This window comes from Dasypus novemcinctus, chromosome 4 (genome assembly GCF_030445035.2).
Source record: "Dasypus novemcinctus isolate mDasNov1 chromosome 4, mDasNov1.1.hap2, whole genome shotgun sequence".
NCBI classification, from domain to species: domain Eukaryota; kingdom Metazoa; phylum Chordata; class Mammalia; order Cingulata; family Dasypodidae; genus Dasypus; species Dasypus novemcinctus.
Window position 1 is genome coordinate 154,734,285 of NC_080676.1, and position 23,469 is coordinate 154,757,753.

General features: G+C 44.3%; 1 non-coding gene across 1 annotated transcript; it reads right to left on the reverse strand.

Moving 5' to 3' along the window:
• Positions 1–19,220: 19,220 nt before the first annotated feature.
• On the reverse strand, positions 19,221–19,327 carry LOC111759431 (U6 spliceosomal RNA). The gene has a single exon (XR_002793416.2). It is a non-coding gene; the product is annotated as a U6 spliceosomal RNA (small nuclear RNA).
• Between the last annotated feature and the right edge of the window lie 4,142 nt (positions 19,328–23,469).

Consider the following 23,469-nt stretch of genomic DNA (forward strand, 5'->3'; position numbering starts at 1 on the left):
TCCTCCAAGGCATCGTCTAACCACGTCTTCCATGGCGATGGAGGTCTGCTGTCATGTCTTGTCTTCTCTGGATTTCTGGAGACCCACGGTGGAGTGTAATGGTGGCCATCCTCCACGGATGCGCCACAGCCATAGAGACAAAGTCCTTGCTTTTCTCAAGTTGACTGTCGGAAAAGTCAAGCTACTTCAGGCTCCTTTTCCAGGAAATAAACTACAATGGGTTTAATTGTTCCTTGCTGTGATGTGTTTAATTTACTTGTTTTCAACTTTTCATGTGGGTCTAGAGAGCTTATGGAACCCTTTGCCAATAAGTTTGAAAACAATCCTTTATAGAAAATTAGGGGATAAAGGCAGAGATTGGTGAGGGCTCTTTGCTCCAATGATACTCGTTTGTACTAAAGGGAAGCAACACATCACACTTTAGGGCCCTAGTCCTCCTTTTCACAAGAACTAACACCATGGCCCGAAGTTAGGAAGGTGGATCTGTAAACCACTAAGGAGGGAAAAGCAGATGTCCGAAAAAGGCACACAAATTCTTCCATCACTAACCTTTTCAGGACTGGGCTATTTAGGGCAAAGACTTGATGTGCTCATGGAGGATGAGGGCAGGACCTGGAGGCCCACTTCTGACCTGAGCCACACAGGCCTGCCTGGGATGAGGGAAGTGAACCTTTCCCAGGCCTGCCCCCAGCAAGGGCGACGATTCTCCACTATCCCCCCTGAGAACTTCTTAAAACCAAAAGGGAATTTTCTCAAGAGGCCTCCTGGTTTGGCTCCCTGACTTCAAGAAGGGGTCTAAGTAAAATCAACACCTTGCAGAGTTGGATCCAAAGGAGACAAGTGACTGTCCAAAGTCACACAGCTAGTCAGGCACCAGGGCTGGGACCCAGGCGGACGTGAGGCCAGCTCCACACACTTACCTCTTCCCCTGGATCAACCGCGGCTCCCAACCTTTCAGCCTTATGGTACTGTGCCATCCTCTATTGTTTCTCTTCTTTTCTTTTTCTTTTCCTGCCTCCACTCATCCTCCTAACAGTGCAACATGAAATAAAATGAGTAATGTTCTAACCTCTTGGTCCTCCACCCCACCTCCTCTGCCCACCACAGCAATTACTGGAGACTTTCCAGGCTGCATATGCGCATGAGTTGGGAGGTCCTGACACCAAGGTTGAGAAATGAAAACATTTACAACTGGGCATCCTACAGAAAGCAGTTCCCTTTCATTTGTATAAAAATGTGCTTGAAATGTGGACAATGATCTTCCCCATTCCCAGGGGTGTTACCCTGGGCTTCTGTTAACATCATTCTTCTCTTTGGAGCCTTAGGCACCCACAGAAGAATTTAATTATTATTATTTTTAAAAGCAAATCTCCGCAGGAAGGATGTAGTACAATACGTCTATCTCATTTTAAGTAAAGACTACATACAAAAATTTTATCACTCTTTTTATGATGCAATCTTATTATATTTTAAGTGATTTTATAAACTGCCCCAAATCCTTTCAGTAGCAAGGTAGACTGTATAAAAAATAAAATACATATGCATCCACAAATGCACATGAAAATCTGAATTCACTGAAACAAGCAGATAAAACATAAGGTTAAAACCCCAGAGGTAGGCCTTGAAATATTATTTCCTCTTGTCCTTTTTAATACTGATACTAGTAATAAAGGCTATGTGCTGTTTTCCCACCCAAACAGTGCCCCTCCCCTCCATCTACTGCCCAAATTCTGTGAGAGAGCAAACAACACGCCTGATGGCTCATGAATGGGTCTTGCCTTTGGGTGTCGCTTTGTGCACCTCCCTAAAAAAAGCCACCTGCTTTCCTGTCTTTTATGCTGCAAAGTTGGAGCAGCCACCTCTTTTTTTCTGTGAGTATAAATGGGTCGATTCATGAATGGTATAGATGGAGAAATAAATTAACTTTAGCAAGGGTGCTAGCAATGCTATCCCTGGAACTGAGTTGCTTCCAACCCAGAATCAGCACTCAAGCTTTCCAAAACCAGGAAGTCGGATGCAATCTCACCTCCCTGGCAAATGGCTAGATGTGGTACCATGCTCGCCAGGGGAAAAAAAATGAACAGGAAAAGTCTGAGCCCCTCAGGTGGGTTGATATGAATCGCTCCAAAATTAGGCATTTTATTGAGTCACCAGGATATTCTACCAAGATATCAGAAGATTTTTCTGAAATCTGAAACATTGATTGGATACTGTGCCTCTAAACGAATTGTTTCTAACTGTACAAAATGCCATTCACGTGTTTATTTATTTAATAAACACTTCCATGCTAGGTGATATGGGACAAAGATAAATAAGACACAACCCCTGTCCTTATTGCTCACCCATTAATGGGAGAGCTGAATGTAGACACAGATGCTAACTATAATACTTTACGGAATGTGCTGTGATTGTCCCCTGCTTTGGGGAGGAGAAGGACGGGGGGAGCCCTTACCCTAACTGGAACCTCTCCTCCCAACCCACTCCTTGTGTTATTTTTGTCCCAGCATGCATTGCTATTTTATTTTAAGTTATTTATGTATTCGTGGTCTCTGTCTTCCCACCAGAATACCCACCCCAGTGGGGCAGGGACTTAGTTTTATTCATTGCTTGATCCCCCATGTCTGGAATAGTTCCTGATGCATGGTAGGTGTGTAACAAAAATTTGTTATGCACAAAGGAAGTGCCAAGAAGGGAGAGATTTCCTGGGGCAAAGGATGAGGGTGAAGGTTAGAGGGAGGAAGGCTTCCCTGCGAAGGTGGCATCTAAACTGCCATTTCTCAGACTGAGAAAGTGAAGGAAACATATCCCTGGAACAGAGGAAAACTTGAGCCAGTGTTCAAAGGCATGAAACTGTCTAAGACAGGAGAGAGAAGGGTGATGAATGAGTGTGGTGGCAGGCGGACAGGAGAGGAAGCTGCAGTGAGCAAGTTTCAGTCAGATTGTGAAAGTGTCCAGGGTCTGTAGAAAGTGAAAAATAATGTGAATTCACCACGTTGATGGGAGGATAATGAAATCCTTTCTGTAGTTATATCAGATAGAGAAATAAACTCCACATGCATGCTTGTGTGTGCATGAGTGTATGCTCATGTGTGTGCGTGTGTGTATTCAGCAAGCACTTCACATGTGGTAAATAACAAAGAAAATTTGTTTCCTGGTATAGGGATTTATCCCACAGGCATAAGCTAAAGTACCCCACTAGGTATTCAGCAAGGCGTGATGAGTTTAGTGTTTTGGAAAGTTCCAGAGAAAAAGTGGAAGGCAGATGAGGCAAGACCCCTAACAGGGAGACCAGGTCAGAAACCAGAAGTCATAGGTGATAATTACCCAAATTAGGGCAGTGCCTGTGGGGAGAGATTGGAGGGTTTCCATTCGAAGGAAATTGAAGAGGTTAAGGGGTAGGTCTTATTATCTTATCAAATTTGGGCCAAGAGGTAGGAAAAGGTATGAAGGTGGAGATGTCCGTGGACCATCTTGAACCTGGGAAAAAGTCAAGATTTTGAGAGCAGATTCTAGAGACATTCTGGAATCATTCATGTGTTGATTGTGAATGAAATCACTTAGCAAGATTAGGAAGAGATACAAGAATGAAAACCTGGGATAAAATCATGCAGAGGGGCTGGGGAGAGAGAGGAAGTGAAAGCAGGAGATGGAGAAGGCATACGAGAAATGCCAAAGAAAATCCAGAACAGTGTGCTGTCTTAGAACGATGGGAGGAGAAAGAGTCAAGAAGAGCCATGACAAACAATGAAGAAACCCTTTGGCACAAGAGTTTTATGGTCCAAATTTCAGTGGAGAGATGTGCTGCTGTGCTGGAGCTGGCTTCCAAGAACCAATTGTTAAATTTGCAGGGATTTTGTGAGCTGGTTGTTCAACACAATTATTATTAAACATTAAATTTTGTAAGCTTACAATTAAATATATTTCATTTTAAAAGGGTAACAAATATTCAAAACTCATCACTTCCTAATTCTTCTATGGCATTTTACTATAATCTACGCTCTTGAGGTTATTTTTGGCTATTGTATCTGTATGGGGTAAATTCTACATAACTGCGCGCTACTCGCATCTCTTCTCAACTCTGTGGCATGATGTTGGTAGTTTGAAAGTGGCTATAGTGGGAGTATTATACCTGGCGAATGGCAAAGACTACGAACCAGGGTTGTTTGCCCTCAAAAAGCTAGTTATTAAACATCTACCGGCACCCCACTGTTCAAAGGGAGAATGAAGGACCTAGTATAGATTTCATTTAGACTGGAGCCACTGCAGAAGGCAATGGAAGTGCTGGATGCTGATGGAATCCTGATGAAGCTGGGCTCTGAGGAGTCAAGGGATTGGTTCAGAGCCCAGGTACAGGAGAGGACCTGGTGTTCATGGACATGGCCAAAGTTCCATCGAAATTATATATCACTAGCTAATGATGCTTTTTCAGCCACATGCTCAATGAGGCTATTTGGTCCTGAATTTAGTCTATTTCCCTTTATAAATTTTACCTCTGAACATTAAAAGTTTTTTCTCTAAGTGAACTGCCTTCTCTTTGAGGCAGAACATCAACCCATTTGTCTCTTCCTTGGCAAATTGCTGGAAAGACAATTATCAAAGTTCTCTCTACAGCATTAGACACATGTATCTGACCACCCATGTGCATGCCCCCAAATACCTCAAACTCAACCTGTCCAAAAATAAAAATGATAATTGTATCTCAGAATAATTACAGTGGGAGAGACTGCTTCAAGATGGAATATTCCAATGGGAGAATCTGGAGATTCAATTCAAATGCCATTAAATCAGTTGAGTAAATACCTAAGCAAATTGAAAGAGGGAGCTTAACTATTTCTCAACCTTTTTAAGCCCCTGTCCCTTCTTTTGATAAACATACAAAGCTCACATCCTTTAAAAATATTATTTGAGGTTAAAATTAAATTAAGCATAATTTCTCTCTCTCTCACACACACACACACACACACACACACGAAAACAATGGGACAAAGCACTGCAGTGTTTTTAAGCTATGTATGCCTCTTCTTTTCCCTTGGTCTTTTGATATTGCCTCTCCCCTCTGGGGGGGATATCTCTCTAGGGTTTGAGCCCTCTACAGGTTGAGAGATGTAGGATTTAGTAAACTGAAGACAGAGTCAAACAGGCCCATCCAAAGGGCAAGTTCAATAAATGGTCAGGAAACCCAGAGACTAGCTTCCTATATGACTTGTTACTTACACCCTCTTTCATAGAAAGATTTTTACCTTTTACTCTGTATGTTACTCTATTTTCTACTCTTTTTGTTTAAATGATTTTGCATAATACTTCTCCAGATTTCATAATCATCTCTATAATTGTCATTCCTAGTGGCCATTTAATATTCCATCGTATTAATAGAGCACAGTCTGCCTAAACCATTTCCTCATAGTTGAGCACTTGGGCTGTTACCCAGTTATTCATTTTAATATATGGCAAGGCTTGAAACATCTTCTTACAAATATGTTTGTTTCCTTGGAATTATTCTTTGGGACATTTTCCCCAAGAGGCCCTACCAGGTCAGAGAGTAGGATAATTTTTATGACTCGTCACATATTGCAAAACTGCTCTTAAAGATTTTTTTTCCAGTTTATGGTGCCACCAGCAAAGTAAGTGTGCCTGCTTCCCCAAAGCCCTGCCAACAAAGAGTTTTGTCATTTTAATCATTTCTCCTGTTGTTTTCCTGATTGCAGCATAATTCCATGTAGCTAAGGAGATGGAATCAGAAAAATCTGCTAATTAAACCCTGGTGCAGAAACATGTAGGAGCTTTTAATATATGTCATAAAAAGTCAAGAAGCATTTTTATCATTCAACTTCAAGAATGAAAAAAAAAACCCCACTAAACATTTAGGGACATTGATTGTTCTTTTAAAAGGTTAGAGACAAAAGAGAGAGCAAATATATAGGATTACATCAAAGGAAAAAAATGATGAGATCCATTGCAAAAATAAAAGGAGAATGTAAATGTCCTTTCTATTATTTTCAGCACTTTATGATGTAAAATAATTGCTGGAATTACTAAAATTTGGAAATCAACCTGTGGAGTAAGCTTTGTTTTTGTTCTTTCTGTTGAAAATGTTATTTTAAGCAGAGTATAATCTTTCTCTGCTCTGCTTGAGCTCTGTTTTTCCTCTCAATAACCATAATCCAAAATAAAAGCAATGAAAACGCTATTGAACTGGCTTTCGCATTTTTAAAAGAGCTCGTTATTTATATAATATTCCCTAAAGAGCGCATGTTGACATCTCTGGCATTCATAACAGATAATGGACATGTACAGCACATTCCTCTAAGAAGACTGCTGTTTTGATACTTTATTGAAATTGGACATTTTAAAAAGATTTCCTCTAAGGGGACAAGACTTGTACTTTTAGGTTTCATGGGGAATCCTTCTCGAAAGAAGCAACTAGAATCAACGCAGTCACTGGGCTGCTTCATAAATGGTAATTTCATATCCCTGGGCTAGAAAAAAGTTTCTCAGCCTGCATATGTTGTGTTCTACCTCTAGTTGCTTATTAATTCAGCCTTTTAATCATTGCTGACTACTAGAGGTTGTCTGTTATTTCCAAAACTGGTTTAGCATGGTGAGATTTCCTAACCTACATTTATTCTGACTGCCTGGGAACCTCTAACTTCGAAACAAAGAGACTTTGTCTACAAAAGCAAAGTGAGGTACAATATTGAGGCATTTTCCAGATAACCCAGGCCAAGAAAACAGCTTCAGCTTGAAACAGAGGAATTTATTTCTCTTCATGGGGTGGACTTAAATTCCATTACTGGTATTTTTCTTCCTGAGGAAGGAGAACTTTTTTTTTTCCTATTGCAGCCTACTCAGCATCTATTTTGGAAACAGCTCCCTCCTGGTATCTGTGACCCTGTTCTCTGGTTCTCCTAATCTTCAATGATTCCTTATCTAGAATCTTCTGTGGCTCTTCCTCCTCCTACCTTCCAAATGAGAGTGTGCACCAAAGCTCAGACCTTGCTTTCCATGTGTATTCCTCCAGAAAACTCATCATCTCAAGGATTCTTCTCCACCTCTGGGCTGAAACCCCTAAACTGACATCTTCCATCACATTTCTCTCCCCCAAACCTCATTCCCATGTCTCCTCACAGTTGTCCACTAGACATTTCCACTGCTATGGTTTTGCTTCCCATCCAGCTGGTACAAGAAATCATCTCTCTTCCCAGCTTTCTCAGGTTAGTTAGTTCTCTCAGCTTCAACCCTAGCCCCAGTCACCCAGACCTACCTCATGCCTGTTGACCGGTCCTTCCCCATCTCCCCAAATCCAGACACCCAGCTGTGTGTGCTGGTTCAAGCTCCTCTCGTCTTGCAGCCTTCAAGTTGAACTCTCTCACAGCCTTCTCATCCTGTACATTCCTCTCATACTCCCTCAAACATCATGGCACCTTACTGCCTCACTTGAGGATCTTCAGTGGCTTTCAACTTCCCACTGCATTCAGTCTACACCAGGTTCCTTGTCTTTATAATCTGGTTCCATGAAGTGACCTTTATTTCCCTCTAATCTCCAACACGAACCATTCTAAGAGACTAGTTACCCTGTTCTACGTGCATGCAAGAATGTGCTGGAGCTATTTTGTCCTGGCTTGCTAGAGCTGGTTGTTAAATTTTCAGGAGGTTCACAAGCTGATTGTTAAACACAGCTGTTATTAAAAGTTAATTGCATAAAGTTACAATTAAATAATATCTAACAGGTTAATACATATGTAAAACACAATTTTCTAATTACTTGTCTATTATCTGTGCTTCTGAGGTTACTTCTGTTGATGTAACTATGCTTGAAATACTTCATAATTGTGTGGCTCCTGCTCATTTCTTCCCAACTCTGCATTCAGTGATGTCATGTTGGTAGCTTGAAATCAATCAGCCATGCTGGGAGTATTTATTCTTTGGAAATCGGCAAGTGATACAAATTAGGGCTTTTCTTCCATTCTCAACTTCTCTTCCACCCGGAAGGGGGTGATTGTTGAACATTTGCCAGCCCACCACTATACCGTACTTATCTTGCATATTCCTGGGTCTGGAACTTTGTTCTCTTTCCTCTTACTTAATATGTCATCATTTCAATTCAATCATTAATTAATCCAATCATCCATTATTTCATTATGTCCATTAAGAGCCCAGTGTGGGCCATTCCCTGCACTAGTTTGGGTTCTGGCCTGCATCATTCACAGTTGTTTCAAGTATTTTTCTTGTTCCTACCAACAGATTCATAGACCTTTCGCGTCATCCACCACTTTACCTCAACATCCCTCTTGGGTCCTAGCACAATGCTAAGTCCCTAACAGGCCTCAATAGGTACCTGCAAATTGATACAACACTTCATAAATAATAGGTACTCAAGGAATATTAACGGCAACTATTGCTGTATTTCAGAAAGATGCCTTTGTTCAAGTTTCTCAAGTCTTTTGCTTCAAGTGCTGAAAATTTCAGACCCAAATTTCATACCATGGCAAGAAGAAAGACTACAAGATTCCCAGGAGAACTGACTCCAATTCTGAAGATACTTGAATCTAACACCATGTGACCACAGTCACACCACTGTCAACTCCTTTCTTTAGACTCCATATCCTCATGATGCTTTTTGTCCTACTTACCTCCTTACATGGTTGTTGTGAAGATCCAAGAGAAAAGAAGGCCAAAGAGCTTTGTAAAATTGTCCTTCTAATACATCTCAATAGCCTGTGCCCTCCACCATGTGTATGCCATGTTCTTTCCTCCTGTCATCTGTAAGCAAGAATCAAAGGACTAATCCATACCTTCCTGATGCTCACAATGTTGTCCCTTTCTTTCTTAAGAGGAAGAAGTAGAGATACCAGGATTGGTATTTAAGTTGAGATTAGGCAAAGCAGGAGCCTGGCACATTGCTGCTCTCAGCATTCAGTCCTAGCACCACCTTAGAAGGCTGGTTGTCATAAAATCCCTCCGTAGGTACAGCACCCCTGGGTGCTCATTTGATGCTTTCAACCATTCTGAGAGTTGAAGAGAGCAGATATTGTTATTATTATTATTCCTATTTTATGGGCTAGGAAACTAAGGTTGAGAGAGGCTCAGTGACTTCTTCAAAGTCACACACCCACCTAGTGACCGAGCCAGGATGAGAATCCAGTTATCTGGTTTTTTTTTTTCCAAGTCCAGTACAAATCTATAGGCCCACACTGCCCCTCCTTAAACCATTCGGTAGCTCCACTCAACTTTCTGCCTTCTTGTGAAGATTTATGCCTAACTGCTTCTTCATTGCAAGGAGGAAAGAGCCTGATCTGGGAGTCATCAGGGTGTATTTGGAGCAGATCACCTTGAGTATCTTAAGCAACTTCTTTGTGCCCCAGAGGCTGACGCATCTGTCAAAGAGGATGATGGGACTTATTGTTTCCCCTAAAGGGGCTTTGAGAGGATGAAGGGAGAGAGCAGATGTGATAGTCTGTTGAATATTAACTTGCCACATGAAGGCAGGACATCATAAAAAATAACAATAATTTTGTCCTTTTGAATTGCCTCTTTAATAGGATGGTGAATGAAAACAATCCTTTCACATGCTTTGTACTTGTGCTGTGCTTCTCTGGTTTTCCTTGACTTTTCCTAGTGGCACCCTTCATACAAAGGGCATTGACATCCATAAAATTGTTCCTCCTCCGCTACAGAGTCTATAGGAGAGTTGTGGCAGTTAGTCTGGAAACCCTTCCATCACTTGGCAAAGGAAATCAGTCATAAGTTGGTAACTTTGTAAAAGCACTAAGCTGAGTCCCATTTGTCTCTCTCTGACCTTGAAAAGGCACAAACTTACCCGTCATATTTCTGTCAGAGGCAGAAGTGTCTGGTTCTCAGTGGTGTAGGGTCCTGTGATTGTTGTATTAATAGCACTGGGGAGGAGGAAAGGCAAGGATGCATCAACATCCAGGGGAAACATGAGGTGGAGCAGGCATTGGGCTTCTGTTAGACCCAATCCCATCCACTGAAGTACTGGTGCTACTCTTCTGGGAACAGGAGCAAATCAGGCTGAGGCATTGATTAAGGCTTAGTAATAAGTTTAATACTAAGAGTAATAGTTGGTCTGTGTGTGTCACAACTACTAATGGCCTTTACTTTTCCATTTTTGTGGGCAGAACTGGCTCCCAGTTCTCCTTAAGCAGTATGAGCCATCCGTTCGCCCTCAAGGGAGATTGGGAAAGAACCAGAATTGTTATGTCAGAATGTGAAGAAAAAGAAGTTTCTGACATTCAAAATGGGATTTTTCAGCAAGACAATAATATTGAAAGCCAGACTTTCTTTGGAGGGGATGCTGGGAGAGGACTTTTAAATTTCTTTAGCATATTAAGAACCAAGATTGGACTCATCTAGAATTTTTGTATAATTACAGAGGAGATAGGCTTCAGCTGTGACAGCTAGGCTTTGAAGCCTACTGCTCTTGGGTAGGGAAAAGATACAGGAAGGAAGAGGATGAAGAATACTCTACCTAGATTTGAGGAAATGTGAGTGGGGAGAAGAAAGAAGAGCGAAAATGACAGGATCAGGTATCAGGGATCTTGCCCACATCCTCCCATTCCATGGGGCCATGGAAACATCCAGACAGAGATGGGGATCCCAAAACATAGAGGGGCACACTTCCCTGGGTATATTAGGGGCAGCTTCAGACTTATGGGAGAAGCCCTACTCTTGGCCAGTTCCATAATGGCACAGAAAAGTGACAATAGAGGAGGCAAGAGAACAAGCTCCAGTTCTACTATCTCCTTCCCAGTGTTGATGGGAAGGCAGAGGAGCTGTTAGGTAAACTGAGGGAAACAACTTAGGACTTGAGGAGCAGAATGTCTCATAGGCTGCCCCTACACCAGTCTGGGAAGACACTTCAATTCATTGGGGTCAGGGAGAAGGAGCACCAAAGATTAGCCTTCACCAGCTGTTTTCGACTACGGTGTAGCATTGAAGGGGCATAGGAAGTTAGATTTAAAAAATCTGCCTGGGGAGTTTTCCAGTAGTGAGGCTTAGAGATGCCGTCCCCTGACTCTTCAAAGTCATGAAGCCCCACCTTTCCTCCAAACACTTAGCTGACATATTGGAAAATATCAGGGCAACAAGGGAGGAAATCTGAATTGGCCTAAAGAGATGATTAAAACCAGCCTTATAGGGAATTGAATTTGAACAAGCTGACTGTTTACATTGAAAGAAGACAATTTAAATTGGAAAAGTCTGAATTCTTGTTAATGGGCCAGTCTTAGTTGTTTCTACTGCCCCACAGGGTGCGGGCTCATGAGGAACATCTGATGGAGTTATAGAGAAAGAATAGCTTCGCTGATCTTCTTGATTGTCATGTGAATAAATTGGAAGCCACCGTGCATTTGTATTCTCCCCCATGAAACATTTCTGACACTGATCCCACCCTCTAGTAAGCTTCCCTGGAGCAATGGCCTGACCAATGCTTCTGTTCATGGTTAGTGCTGTCCAAGTCTAAGGGAAAGAAGCTGGCTGGTCCCTGGGCTCTATTTTAGGTTTCCATTTTTCCCTAGCTGGTAGTGGTCACCCCCACCAGCAGGCCAGGGTGCTGAAATTCTCACTATTAGAGTCTCATCTTCCCTCCAAGGTGGAAGAAAGAATTACACTAAATCCCTTTTCCCACAGTTCCATAGAAGGGTTGGGGGGTCAATCTTTTACTTGCTGAAGACATTCCTTCCCCTTAACATTCCATGGGGCCTGTGTTTTGTTTTACTTCCTGTTTCCCCTCAGCACTTCCTCTTTCCTTCAGCACTTCCTCCAGGGAGTTCCGCCCTTCTCATCTGTCCCACAGCTGGATGGATAGAGGAAAGAAGGGCCCCTCTTGGGCATGGACATCTCTTCTCAAGGGAGGAGGGTGAGAGTATCGTAGGCCCAATGCTCCGGCTGAGTTTACTTAGAAAAGGGAGACACTGGGGGCTTCTCCAGTCATTATTTGGTAACCACTTTCTTGCTCTTTCTTTTATTTGACTGTTGTTCCTTGCGTATAAAATCCAGTCAGGAATTCTGGGGTGGAGTGATGGCAAGCAATAGGATGAACAAATCCTGCCCGGACCTCTTGTTATAGATGGCTCAGCAGTTGCGTTTCAACAAGCGTAGTTGGAAGTTTAAATTTTTTTCTGACTTGCCAATTGATTTTCCATACAATTCTAGATTTCTAGCTTTTCTTAATGAATTAGAAGATCTTGGCCTCATTTGGCCTGCAATACTATGTATCTTCAACTCAGATGGAGCTAAATATTGTCTACATTCGTTGGCCTTTTACCTCTTCTTGAATCCCTTCAGGGGTTCTTAACAAGGGGTCTGTGAGCTTGAATTGAAATTCAAAAACATTATTCTTGTTGAGATGTGTTGGTGTAGATTTGATATATTTATTAAATAATACACAGTGTAATGTGGACTTAGTAAGGGGTCCATGGTTTTCACTGGACTGGCAAAGAGGTCCATGGAATAAAAACGGTTAAGAACTCCTGCCTTAGCTGCTCATTTCCCTTCCTTGTCTGGCCCCTTGTTGACAATGTTAAATGTTGACCTGAGCCCAGTGGTCCTGAAAAATAGCAAGTGTAAAACATCTTCCCAACCTTCGTGTTCTCAAAAACAGCTTACTGTAAAGAAAAACTGCCCTCATACAACTTAGGTACAACTCATGAATGCTTCTTTGTTTCCCCATGACAAGGCTGGACATAGACCCTCCAAATTCACTCATTGCATCATAAACAATTAGCTGAACTGCTCGCCCCCCCCCATCTGTTGAGACAAATGTTTATTAACCAAATGTTGGTTAGGCTTTTTTCCTTCTTCCAAGCCACCTCCCAGAAATAGGCTGTTTCAACACAAAATGTTCTTGAATCTATTATCTGATCACACCAACCTTTCATTTCACTTCCCTACACCTGATTCTTTCCTCTCTATAAAAGAAAATCCCTTTTGGCCTAACTCGAGATGCTTGCTGACATTAAGGTCAGAGAGTTCTCCCAATTGCAATAGTCTCTTCCCCTTTCCGCTAATCCTTTCAAATAAGGGCTCTCATTAGCAAGTCTTGTTTTATTTTGTATTTGACACTGTGATTTGTGTTTAGGGCACCTAGTCGAATGAGTAGGTCCTGGCTACTACTAAGGGGAAGCAATATATTAAGTCATCAGTATTCCTGGCGACTACATTGTCAAGGTTATCACAAGCCTAAGGGAACAGGGAAAGCATGAGGCGATACTGAGTGGGGGCAAGAGGACTGGGCCACATCAAGGGTTTGTTGGTCTGGGATTGGGACGGGCACAGGGGCGACTCCGAAACGAGGAGAAGGAAGTCAGTTATTCTCCATCTCAGCATCCTATTGATTTCCTTCATGGAGGTTATCCCAAAATATAATTTCATTGTGTTTGCTTATTTGGTTACCAGTTTCCCCACAGTAACTCTCTGAAGAAGAGGCCTTGTGTGCCCCGTTCATTTTCATATTCTTAGAGCCCAGGAACACAGTCATTTACTTAATAAATACTGGTGAATTAACGTGCTAAAGGAATGGAGAGACTGGCATAGGGCACCGGGAAGTGGGGAATGAGGGTAAAGATGTAAGAGAAGAAAGGAGGCAGAGGAAGGCAATATCCTGATTTTTATCTTGTCTTTGCCACATATTAGTTATGTCATCTGATCTAGGGCAAGTTACCTCTCCAAGTTCCAGTATAAAGAGAACTCTATTATAGTTATAGCTATTTGATGCATAATAGATATAAAAAATATATATATATATATATAATATGTGTGTATATATATATATAGAGAGAGAGAGAGAGAGAGAGTAGATATGTTCTACTGCTATTAAAATAAATTATGTTCTTGCATTCACCCCTCAAAGCACAAGCTAAGGGCATTCATCCCCTGTGAAGATCTTTATGCTTCTACATCTCAGCTGCCTGGTGTCTCCATCCTACAAGCTTCCACATGCCCCACTTGATAAGCTACAGGGAAAGGGGGGCTTGGGTGTGATTTTTCTTGTGCCTTTTGTAGCAATCGCTTGGGCAGGATCCCCTGCTAAGATGCTTCCTGGAAGAGGGCTGATCAGGGAGTGGCAGGAAAGATCGTGGTGGGTCTGTAAGTAAAGATCATGGAGATGCTATAAACTCAGATGTGGGCAAGTGAGTCTTGAGCTCAGAGACCTGGACTACTGTGAGACCCCACTGTAAATGACCTCAGTGGCATCTTTCTCAATGAGACAACCATGTGGGAAAGCCATGTGACTCCTTTCTACTTCCAAGTTGGGCTCTTCAGTGACAGCGGCAAGGCAGGCAGCAGGCACATGGGAAAGTACAGCAGAGAAGATGACAGCCCAGCTTGGAGTGCCATGCCAAGAGGTCTCTGAGCTGGGGAGTAGGCAGGTATGGATGTCTTATTCTTCACACAGAGAGCCCTGCTGGAGTCTGCTTCATGTGTTGGGTTTCCAAGGACGATCTGGTTTGAAGAAAGTTTCCAAAGTAAAAAACAATTCAAAATGTTTTTTTTTTCATGAAACTTTTTACTTTGAAAATTATAACAATACAGTCAGCAAATTTAATGAACGTTTTTCAATTAACAATGAGCTATTGTGAAATACCTGCATTTTTCAATTAACAATGAGCAATTATAGAAATAAATGACTTCAAATATACCTTTCTGTCTTTGACGTGGCTTGGCTTTACAGTTGTATATGTCTCCATCACACCAGAAGTAGGGGACAGAGTGGGGGACAGGCCTTCTTGAAAAGCACATCAATGCCATTTGGGTCTTTTGGCAGTCATTTTGCTCTCTAAATTCCTATAGAATTTTATTGCTGGATCACATTTCTATTTCCCCCAAAGCTGCATGCTGGGTGCTGTGGAGGCCATTTCTCCAGGGCTGGCTAAATAGAATGGGGACAAAGTGGTCCGGCCTTACTCCCTGGTTCCTGCCCAGACGAGGCTGCTGGAGAGGCCCATGTCACGTCTGGGGGTGGCAGCTCACTGAAGGCTCTGCCGTTAGCCGGGAATGCTCTACCATCTGCAGGTGACCAAATCCAGGATTAGTTGATTTTGCAGGGACACTGGAGTAGAACAATTTGGGTTTAGTGCTCAGGCCGAGGACAACAGTTTGTGATCACCCAATATTTGTGGTAGAACAATACCATGGAGTATAGCCGTGGAGACCCACTATAGTCATGGGTAGTTTAAATGTAAACCTTTTTCCTGGCAAAATGGAAGCTATTTTCAGATTACACACATTAACTCATACAAAACCTTTAGAACAGTGCCTGGCCCATAGCTTGATAAATGTTAATAACATATCCTCCCACCTTAAGATGTTTGTTCTCGGGTTGATGAGATATAGCCACGGGCTGGTAAAATTCACAGTTTATTTGCAAGGCCAGGTTAACATGATTTCCAGTTACCAGCACTGACAAGCCTAAAGCACTTTCTCCACAGGCAACCCACAGGCCTCTTGGCCTAATAAATGGGAATTCGAATAAATATTTACCGCCTTGATTAATTTAGGTGGGGCAGGAATCACTGATCAGCGTGGTTTAAAATATGATCCTTGAGCAAATATTTGAGAAAGGGCCCCTGGCTCTTAATTCACGTCAAAGCATAAAACACAGGGTCTGCCTTGGAGATGTTCATGCCCCTTGGGAGTATCTGCTCATGTGCAGCTGTCTCTGCCGGGAGGTGGGAATACCGCAGTCCCCCCAAGTCACCAGTTCTGGTTGCGACAGACGTGCCTTTCTTTTGCCTCCAGGACTCTTGGTTCTCAGCCAGACCCTGCAGTGAGCTGGGGGAGAGGGCGGGGCGGGGCGGGGCTGCTCTGCTGGGGGCTGAAAGATGAATGGTTTCATCAGAGCGACAAGGAGGAGGGAGAGGGGCCGCGGGGCTTGCAAAACTAGCACATCTTGGCAAAAATACTTTGAAAAAACAGGAGATTCCTGGAAAGCAATAATGCTGACAGCGGAGAGAGCGAGTTCGGTGCCTGCCAAAAAGTGGCGCCGGGCTTCGGTTCAGAGGCAGGAGAGGTGCTGAGAACAGGCTGGCCTCTGCTGGCTGCAGGCACGTTCCTCCCCAGCACTCCCCGCAGCGGCTCCCGGCTCCTTCTGGGAGCTGTCATGTTCACACCGCTTCCCCTTGATCTGCCTTTCGGAAAACCCACCTCTGCTTGGCTCAGCACAGGGCCTCCCTCTGGGAGCCTTGAGCACACCTGGCTCCTACAGGGATCCTGTCCTCCTCCAGGCTCTGCCTCCACCTCCGGGCCCTCCCTCTTGCCTTCCTGCCTCCTCCTCTTGTCCCTTCAAGCCTCAGCTCCGGTGCCACCTTCTCCGCCCGCCCTCCTCATCCGGGCCTCCTTTGGCCTGACCTCTCAACCCTCCCAAACAGCGGCGCTTCTGTTGGAAGTGGGCGTCGGTGTCTTCTTTTCGTTTAGAGTGGATTTCCCGTGTTTCAGCTCATCCACTGTGAGTGCCACCACGATTCTCCTCAAATGGTGGCACGAAGCCTCCAGCACCCTCTAGCCAGGGCCTCCGGGAACAGGCCTGGATCCAGTACTTGGGATTCCCCAACAGTAACAGGATCCGGGGGTGTGTGTGACTCCTTTGTGAAAGCTTCTTCTCTGAAGTCTGGGGAGTTACAAGCCAGAGCAGCTGATCTGTACTCAGAGTTAAACGCACTTGGAGATTGCCCCCTCCCACTCCCCATGAAAAAGGGAGATGGGGCTTCTGAATGCGTGAGGGCTGGGACCCACCAGAAATTAATTTTTAAAATGTCCTTCCAATGTATAGTCTACTAGAACCAGAAGCCATTGACTGTGATGAACGTTCACCTCAGCTCGTGATGACTGCAATGGCGGATAGGCTGGCTCGTGGACAAGGAACGCGAAGGGACGGACTTGTACTGAGCACCCGCTACGTGGTGGGTGACTATGTCAGCATGAATTGTCCTGAATTTTCCTGAAGAATCTACATCCTGAAAAATCTGTAAATAACACAAGTGCCAATCGGCTGCCCTCTGCATTCTTCCTCGCCCTCTTGGGGACTGTGGAGCTGGATGGGGAATTCCAAGAAGGAAACATTCAATCCAAGAGTTTGCGACTGGGTGTGGGAAGCAAGGGAAATACAACCTTGTTCCCCTCGGTGTCCTGGAGACCCGTATGGGGACAAAGACCAGAGACCCAAATGGGCTTGGACCCGAGAGCTGCTGGCGGAGTCGAGCCACTTGCTCTCTTTGCGATGAGTTGGGTTTGGTAAACGGGGACTGTTCAACAGGTCCCAAGACCTGTTCAAGTCCTCACCCCGGACCTGTGGATGTGGCCCTCTTTGGAAATCGGATCTTTGAAGATGTTACTAGTTAAGATGAGGCCAAGCTGGGTTAGGGTGGGCCCTTATCCATTATGACTGGGGTCCTATAAGAAGAGGAAATTTGGACAGAGAAGATGGCCATGTCACCGAGGCAAGGTCATTAGGCCACAGCCAAGAAATCCCATGAGTTGTCAGCAAGCTACTATGGAACCCCACAGGCTTCAGAGGAAGCATGGCTCTGCTGACCCCTTGATTTCAGACCTCTGGCTTCAGAACTGTGAGAGAATACGTTTCTGTTGTTTGAAGCCAACTGGTTTGTGGTACTTTGTGATGGCAGCTCCGGAGAACTAAGATGGTGGTGCTGGCTCTCAGAGGTCCCTGAGACAGACAGGAAGACCTGGAGGCATTTCCCCCAGCTTCTCTGAGAACTTCTCAGGGCTTAGGAGAGCCGCGCACTGCGGCTCTGTTCCTAAGGTCACAGGAGCAGGCTGGGAGCGCTTATGATATTTCTTGCCCCATCTGTGGCCTCCAAAGGGTTTTAGCCTGGAGCTTGCCTGAGGGTGAACAGTGTGTGCACCAGTGTGACATCAACCTCCTTGAATCATTTGCAACGATGGAGACGGTTGGTTTTCACCAACAACCTCTCAATGCATTTCTGGCAGTGGTATTTCCCTTGGCAGACCGTGAGCTAAACGAGAGGCAAAAGAAAAGGCGTGATGATTAGCCTTTCAGATGAGGCCGTCCCACCTTCCGTGCGTCCTGTGAATGTTGATGTGTGGATGAAAGGCCCTGGGAAACTTGGATCTACAGAGACTCTCAACTCTCAAAGGCCTTCTTTTGGTCTTAAAAGGTATCCTTGAAATTACTCCTGGTTTTTGCCCCTGAATGACTTTCCAGTCAAATACACTTGGCCAGGGTTTAGAAGGCAGCTGCGAGGATTTTGAAGCTGCCTTTGAAAGTTAACTGCTGGTGAGTGATCTCAGCCACGGCAACCCATCTAGACATCAACCAGGGCTCAGGGATAAGAATAACGCGGTACCTTCTGGTAGATGCTGTTGTCAGGTGGCCCTGGCAGGACCAGAGCTTTGGGCTGGTTATCAGGTAGTGAGGCTGCATCTGTCATGGTCCCTTCATCCTCCTCTCCCATCTCTCCCCACTTTTGGGTGACGGATGGCCCATATCTGCAAATGGCTGTTGAGCGAGGGATGTCATCTGTGGCCACACGCAGAGAAAGCTAATTGATTCCCAGAAGACCTGACCCCTGGCTCGACTCTCATTATCATCGGCTATTTCCAAATGTGCGAGCCAGCCATAGATGGACGATGCCACAGCAGGATCTACTGATGGCATCATTTCCCTGCACACTTGGATGTCGTGTCAGCACCTCCATTTCCAAGTGGCCCCACACAAACATTTGTTATCTTCCCCCAAACTGCTTTTTGTCCCCTTCTTGCTTGTTTTTGCTGGTGGCACCACCATCCTTCCCATGGCCCTGGTCAGAAATCCTGGGGTTGAATTTCATCTGCCCCTCTTCCTTCACTGTCGCTGTCCACCTCTGGGAGTTGCTGTCTACCTCTCCCAGCTCTCGCGCTTCCTCGGTTCATGCTCTGGAGATCCTGCCCTCACTGCCTCTCTTCTGGGGAACCTCCATGGCCACCTAACTGATTTCTTTGTCTCCAAATTCTCATCCTTCTAATCTCCTTATTCTCAATTGTCTACTAGCATTAAAGTCGGATTGATCAATGAGATGAGTCCCCTGCCCAGAGGCCCTGGCTGTGGGTCTGGGGTGTGGCCTGGGGGATTTTTTTTTTTTTTTTACATAGGAAAAGAACATTTATTGTTTTATTCAGATCTTTGCTAAATACCAGCTTTTATTTTATTTTATTTTTTTTAAAGTTACATTCAAAAAATATGAGGTAAAAATATGGAACGCTTCACCAATTTGCGTGTCATCCTTGCGCAGGGGCCATGCTAATCTTCTCTGTATCGTTCCAATTTTAGTATATGTGCTGCTGAAGCGAGCACGGCCTGGGGGATTTTGAGAAGCTCGGCTCTCATCTTTCCTGCCCCACAGCTGTCCTTGGGCCTTTCCCCTGTTTGAAAGCCACCCACGATGTCTGCGCTAACGTGTCACCCTGTCCTGAGAAAATACGACAGAGTCCTAGCCCTCCGAATGTGACCTTTTCTTTTTGGAAACGGGGTCTTTTCAGAATAAGTTTAGGATTTTGAGATGACGTTGCCCTAGATTTAGGAAGGACTCTAAATCCAATGACTGGTGTCCTTATAAAAGAAACAACACAGACACACAAGGAAGAAGGTGAATGGGCGACAGGAGCCAGTAGGAGCTGGGAGAGGCAAGGAGGACTCCTTCCCCAAAGCGTTAGGAAGGAGTGTGACCTTGCCAAAACCTTGATTTCAGACTTCTGGCCCCCCGGAACATGGAAAAAATAATTTCTGTTGTTTTAAACCATGCAGTTTGTGATAATTTGCTAGGGCAACCCCAGAGAGTAAGGCCCGTGGCTTCTTGGGCAGGCTTTCAGAGCCTTCCATGTATCCACCCCAACTAACCTCTCTAGTCTCATTTCCCTCTCTTCCCACTAGCTATGTATTTAGCCAGCTGGATTTCTAATCTATTTAGGAGGCAGAGGTGATTAAAATAACTAGATAATTAGTGGGGACTTTTTAAAAAAAGATTTATTTATTTATTTATTTATTTCTCTCCCCTTCTCCCCCACCCCGGTTGTCTGTTCTCTGTGTCTATTTGCTGCATCTTCTTTGTCCGCTTCTGTTGTTGTCAGTGGTATGGGAATCTGTGTTTCTTTTTGTTGCTGTCATCTTGTTGTGTCAGCTCTCCATGTGTGCGGCGCCATTCCTGGGCAGGCTGCACTTTCTTTCGCGCTGGGCGGCTCTCCTTACGGGGTGCACTCCTTGCGCGTGGGGCTCCCCTACGCGGGGGACACCTCTGCGTGGCAGGGCACTCCTTGCGCGCATCAGCACTGTGCATGGGCCAGCTCCACACGGGTCAAGGAGGCCCGGGGTTTGAACCGCGGACCTCCCATGTAGTAGACGGACACCCTAATCACTGGGCCAAGTCCGCCGCGTGGACTTTTAGTTTATACAAAAATCTAATTTAGACAAGTGGCAGCAGTCACTAAAAAACTGAAAAACTTACAGAGGATGCATACATACAATTAAGAAAATCTGATGATTTTCTGTGGTTTGAAAAAACCTTTTTCAAATTTTATGTGAACAATAATTTGGCTCAGTTTTTGTGATATTGGGACTCAGGGGCACAGTTTGGGAAGCACGGTCTCATAACCCAGGCTACTTGGCTTAGAGATCATATGGCTGAATGAAAAGGCTATGGGCTTTGGAACCAGACAGACCTGGATTCAAAATGTGATTTCCTACTTTATTAACTTGTGACCTTTCCAACTTTACTTCTTCAAGGCTGTAAAATAGGGATAATAATGCTTACCTTGTGTGGGGAGGATTAAAGATAATGTTTATAAAATGCTGAGCAGAGAGTCAGCTTTAGAGAATTGGTGGGGAGAGAGGTGTGGCTTGATCCTGGAGGCAAGGGCCTATGCAATTGGACAAAATGAGCCACTTCTCTGAGCCAGGGAGGGATACATCAGCTGCGTGTCCCCGGTTGCATAATCAGCTGGCTGAAATGTGGAACAGGGTTGAAAGGGGGAATCTACAGGCAGAGAAACCAGTTAGTAGGCTGTAGCAACAAACCACACCTGTGGCAATGAGGGGCCAACCAAGATGGCGGCAATGGGCTGGGAAAGAGAGGAGGACTTTGAGAGACTCTTCAAACTATTCCTTCTCTCATGAAAGCTCTGGTTAGGGTAGGCTTCGGGCCTGTGGTAGATTGTTTGGTAGATGATGAAGGTGGTTCATGGCTCCTTATTGGTCCCTCAGCTTCCATTCTTTCTGAGGTCCAATCTCTTCTTGAGAATGAACTCAAGAAAAGATGAACCTTCTGAAGTCCGCAGCTCATTGTGCTTCCCTGTGATCATCTTCCTCTGACTCCCAGCTGCCCACAGGATAAAATTCATCTACTTTCGGGTGGCTTATGCCAGGTCCTTTAGGATCTGGCCCTGTAGTTTTCTCACTGATGATTTATCCCACAAATATTTTTCTCCTAAATGCTCTAGCCATGCAGAACTATTTGTTCTGATCCTTTGATACCTCCATGCCTCTGCACATGCTTTTCTCCCTCTGCTTGGAATGCTCTTCTCCTTTTTCCTTCTTTGCAAACCTGTTTTTAAGATGTAGGACTCAACTGAAATGTCACCTTCTATGAGTCACCTTTTCTGTTTCTGTCAGAGAAATTAAAATACTTTTGTTAGACTCCATGGTACTCCTGGTGTACTTCTTAAATTTAGGCCCCAATCAAAGAGTTCTGTAAATATTTACACAGCTTCTCCCATGAGTTGACCCCTCCTCAGTGTTCAGGTCTCAGCCCAAGCATCATTTCCTCCAATCTCCCAGGCCAGGCTGGATCCTTTGCTATGATCATTCATGGATCTGTTTCCTTCATTTCAATTTGTAATTACATTTTCCAGAGTGAGAGCACCCAACTAATGCCTCTCTCCCCTCCTCCTCTAGGCTGTAAACATCAGGAGGGCAGATACCAGATCTGCTTTGCTCTTCACTGAATCCTCACTATCTAGCACAGGAAGCCTGTTACATAGTAAGAGCTCAGTAAATATTCTTTAAATGAATGAATGAATGGCTGAAGAGCTCCTTTCGGTACTGAGGAGATCAACAAATTTCTTCTTCTGGAACTGACTCCTACATTAGAGGTTTTTTTTTTACTTGCAAATTTGTTTTCTTTTAAGTATAAGCATAAAGGGGGATTGATTTGCCCAGTTAATTGGAAGAGCCGAACAAGTCAACTCAAGAAAGATAGGAACTGGTTATCTCTACTGATGTCAACCCCAGGAGTTACTAGACTTTACCCTACAAGTTTGTTATTAATGTGATTTATTCTCATCTCCTGGTCTCTGTTGCACTCATTCAAATCCCAAATTCCCAGGAGAAACCGATTCGCCATTTAGGTCAGGTATCTGCCCCTAGCCTGTCAGCCCTGAGGAGGCACGTTCCTCCAGTATGGATAGGGCTGCCAGTAGCCCACTCCTGTGGGTTGAAGAGGTTGTAGCCACAGATAAGGGAATCACTGTGAGCAAAAGATGTAGTTGCAGGGTTGGATGTACAACCCAGGTCTCTGACTGATGCCTAACATGGTTTCCTCTTTTGTTTTCCCTACTCCTTTATTTAATGTATGCTGTTGTTGTTGAGGGCTGTAGGGTGTCAATAGGGAGAAAAACAATGTAATGGAATGAAGGAGAGATGTGAGCATCACTTGGGGCTTGGGAACACTTTGAACAGTGTGCCTTTAGCATGGCTTTTTCTATTGGTTAAGATAACATTAGCTGCTATAAAAAGGAAACCAAGCATGTAAAAGGGTTCATATATCACAGAAGTTTGTTTGTTGCTTTTCTAAATTTCCAAATGACTATTCTGATCCATTGGTGCCTCTCCTCCAAGAATAGATTCTTCCACACGATGGCTTTTCCATATACGGCAGCCAAGGTCCCTGTGTTTGCCTGCATCAGTAAGAGTAGGGTAAGGAGGATAGGCTCTGGAAGGGATGCCCAACATGTCTGCTCACATGCCACTGGCTACAACTCTGTCAGTTGCTGGCTGATTCCAAGGCAGGCTGGGAGGTGGAGTTATCTGTGAGCATAGAAAAAGAAGGACTCACATTCGATAAATTGCTAATCCCTCTACAATGTTAGCTGGGCATGACTTGCATTTGCCTCATTTGGGGAGTGGGTAAGGAGACTTGTGGCTGTGTATTCTGCATTGTGTTATTCCTTGGCATGTTTGCATGTATAATGCGTGGGTTGAATGGTGTCCCTCCAAAAGATATGTTGTGGATGAACCTGGGGGACAAAATGCTTAGTGAAGCAAGCCAGACACAAAAGGACAAATGCTGTATGATTGAGCTATTATGAATGAAATATATTGGATAAACACATGGAGTTAATAATTAGTATAGGGAAGCGGACTTGGCCCAGTGGTTAGGGCATCCATCTACCACATGGGCCTCCTTGACCTGTGTGGCACTGGCCCACGTGCAGTGCTGATGAGCG